At 43.9% G+C, this 3,889-nt stretch overlaps 1 pseudogene; it reads right to left on the minus strand.

Moving 5' to 3' along the window:
* Positions 1-499: 499 nt before the first annotated feature.
* Positions 500-1,589, minus strand: LOC136388916 (acyl-CoA (8-3)-desaturase-like; annotated as a pseudogene).
* Positions 1,590-3,889: the final 2,300 nt, after the last annotated feature.

Genomic DNA, 3,889 nt, shown 5'->3' on the forward strand with positions numbered 1-3,889 from the left:
CTGGTTTGGAACTATAAGGTGATTACATTTAACCTCACTGCTCCTGCTCAAAAGTAATGCTGTAAATAGTTTAAGAAAATTTCTTATAGCCCTGACATTCTTGATGATCGAACCCGCGTTTTCCTCATAACTGGTGAGTCAGTATCTCCCAGCGTGGTCACTTGTGCTCACCGACTGCTATTGTATTAAACTTGGAATTACAGGGAAGCAAAGAGAAATCATCAGGAGCCCCCATTTGTTTCTAGGGAGGAGAAAATTAGGTTGCCTCATTTGCTCACTTGTTTATGGAGCCCCCTTTTTCCAGGGGACTTGCATATTTCCTTACCCTCTTTGTGTCACAGATCTGCCTAGAAAATAAAGAAGAAGGATTTGAGCCAGAGCATTTATCTCCTCAAACAAACCTCCTCTGAGTATTAAAATAGTAGAGGCATTGTTCTTCAAGCTCCCCTCTGCTTTGGCTCCAGAGGCTCCTCTTCCAGATTTGGGGCGGTGGCTGTTGTTACTGGTGAAGATAGGTATCCGGCCAGATTTTCCCACACACTTTCAGTGAATGAACAATTTTGGTGAAGGCTGAGAGCAGAAGCTTGGATTGGTATTCTCTACTGATCTCGGAACTCAGGGATCGCACCAGGAGAGCCATTTTCTGGTAACTATGCCAAGGCATTGTGGGGAAAAGATGGTGTTCAATTTGGAAGTAGAGATGTCTACTGAACCAGTCATTGAAGGTGGATTTCTGGACATTGCATGTTGCCTAAAGCTGGGTGGAAACCCAGTCCCTGTTCTGGTCGTGACCAATGTGCATGGGGATATGGTTGAACTGTGTCATTCACATAAACCAGCTGCTTTCCAGGAACCTGACCATAAAAACAAGGCCTAGGAGGCCTCTTACTCCCCAAAACAGCACTTAGGTGAGGAAAATGGGGACATAGAAAGCGCTCATCCAGGCCTAATCCACCCACTTCTTCCATTGGATAACACAATAGACAATATACTAGGGAAGTAGAGAGGCAGCAAGGCTGGGGCCAATCAAGAAGTATTTGTGCAGGTGGTTGTATGGTACGTACTTTTTCTTCTGTTTCCCAAGCACCACAGAGAGTACCTTCCCAAGGCAAAGAAGAAGGGGTGCATGTTGATGTCTGAGTCTTTGCAGGAGCTGTTGGACTTGGCATGGTGCTGGAAGTGCATGTGGTTCCACCAACTGGCAGGAGTCCCCGTCTGGTGGCCAATCACAAAATAATGTAGCAGGTGGCTCCATGAAGAGGTGCTGAAGACAGACAGGTGTCCAAAGTCATGCTGCAGCCAGACAACCTGGGCCCAACCTGAGCTAAGTAGCACTGCACAAGGGAGGCAGGACACAATGGATGCCTAAAAGACCCAAAGAGTGAGCCAGGCAGCAACACACCCAGCAGCAGGATGTGTAGCAGGTACAGCAGGAGGAAGACAAGGTTGTCCTTCATGAGCCCATTCATTCCACTGTGGCCTGTAGCTCCTGGAACTCATTTTCAGCTCTTTATTCTTCAGAGGCTCAGGCTGGGCTGCTCTGGAGACATGTCTCCAATCATGAGAGAGTTCATATACTTCCTTGTTGGTGTGGAATGCCACAAAGGCACCAGTGGCACCCTGCCCTGCATAATGGCTGATAACCCGGGAGCCTCCAGGGTACTGGCGGGTGAACTTGCTGATGTTGTACACCTGCTGCTTGATCACCAGCCACTGCTCCTTGTCATGCCCGGAGTGTTGTGTCACCTCATCCCCCGTGAAGTAGCACAGGGTGAGGCACTGGGTCAGGGTTTTGGGGTCCATCGGGGCCTGGTGATATTGTGCACTGGCCTCATGTGCCTTCTAACATTTCCAATATGTTAAAGGTGTGTCTGAATAGGTTGTGTTTACAGTCCAAGACCATAACTCATGAAAATGTAAGATAAAGGAATAGATATCTTTTAAAATAACAGATGTAGCAGGAACAGAATACAAACATTTCCATTTGTATTTTGAAATAAAATCAACTAAGAAGCACATAAACTTGTAGTATTTGATGTACAGACAGTATTTACTCATAAATAAAACAGGAAGAACAGACTAGTGATATTTTTGCTGGACAGAATAGTAAGATTATAGTCATATAAGATTATGCCTATTCCCTTTGTGAGGCATACTTTATTACATACTTTTAGAGTATACAGAATAGAATTTTTATTATGTGGTAATACAATTGTTAGTAAAGATGGAAAAACAAATGTTTTTGAATGAGGATTAAGTAAATTACCTAGCATTAAAACTGTTAATAATAAACCAGAATATAAATTACTTTTTATAAGTACATTATATAGTCTTTTGACTTAAGACTTATTGTAAAATCTATGATTAAAATGTAAAAATTAACATTCTTAACATTAGTATGATCTACATTCTCCATCTGGGAATCAAATAGTTGTCATGGACTATGCAATAGACAAGCAGAAACAAATCGATTGGCAAGATGCTGGGGAAGGATCAATAATTAGTATTCTCAATAAGGTACCAAGAACTGTTGCAGGGATGAAATCAGACACAGGAATCAAAGGAACAGAGTGGTATGGTGAAAAAAAATGTTGAAATTCATTGATATTGAAAATGACTTTTTGTCAGGCATTTTTTTTTTTTTTTTTTTTTTTTTAGAGAGAGAGAGAGAGAGAGAGAGAGAGTGTGCACAACAGAAAAGGAGATGATAGAGTGGAGGGGGGAGGAGAGAGATGAGAAGCATCAACTCGTAGTTCTTTCACTTTAGTTGTTCATTAATTGCTTTCCATACATGCTTTGACCAGAGGCTCAAGCTTAGCCAATAACCCCTTGCTCAAGGCAGAGACCTAGGGCTTCAGGCCAGCAACCTTGTGCTCTATCTTGCCAATGACCTTTGGGCTCTAGTCAGAGACCTTAGGATTATGTTTATGATCCTACGCTCAAGCTGGTAAATTCGTGCTCAAGCTGGCAAGTCCTCAATCAAGCAGACAAGCCTGGACTGAGGCCGGTGACCCTGGTTTCCAACTGGGGCCCTCAGCATCCGAGGCCAACACTCAATCCACTGCGCAAACACTGGTCAGGTTGCTGGGTATTTTTTTTTAAAGCACCTTTCCACTTCTTTTTTTTTTTTTTTTTTTTTTTCATTTTCTGAAGCTGGAAACGGGGAGAGACAGTCAGACAGACTCCCGCATGCGCCCGACCGGGATCCACCCGGCACACCCACCATGGGGCGACGCTCTGCCCACCAGGGGGCGATGCTCTGCCCATCCTGGGCGTCGCCATGTTGCGACCAGAGCCACTCTAGCGCCTGAGGCAGAGGCCACAGAGCCATCCCCAGCGCCCGGGCCATCTTTGCTCCAATGGAGCCTTGGCTGCGGGAGGGGAAGAGAGAGACAGAGAGGAAAGTGCGGCGGAGGGGTGGAGAAGCAAATGGGCGCTTCTCCTGTGTGCCCTGGCCGGGAATCGAACCCGGGTCCTCCGCACGCTAGGCTGACGCTCTACCGCTGAGCCAACCGGCCAGGGCACCTTTCCACTTCTTGCAAAAACAATTGTATACTTGTTAGGAGCTAAATTACCTATTTCCATTAATATATAGATATTTGGGTCATTATAGTTCATAGAACTCTGTGTAGGATTTTTTGGATCTTATTAATTTTGATGATTTTGAGGGATCTTCAAAATAAAATTATATAGACAATTTTTAATCAATAGATTTTATTTTTTAGAGCAGTTTTAGGTCTAAAGAAAAGTTGAGCAGAAAATACAGAGAGCTCTCATATACCTCCTTTCCTTCTCTCATAGTTTCCTCTACTATTATCTTTCATTACTTTTAATGCCTCCATAACTGGCAGAATTCTAATATGACCTCCATAAATAAAACATATTCTAA

Source organism: Saccopteryx leptura, chromosome 1 (assembly GCF_036850995.1).
Source record: "Saccopteryx leptura isolate mSacLep1 chromosome 1, mSacLep1_pri_phased_curated, whole genome shotgun sequence".
Classification (NCBI taxonomy): Eukaryota; Metazoa; Chordata; class Mammalia; order Chiroptera; family Emballonuridae; genus Saccopteryx; species Saccopteryx leptura.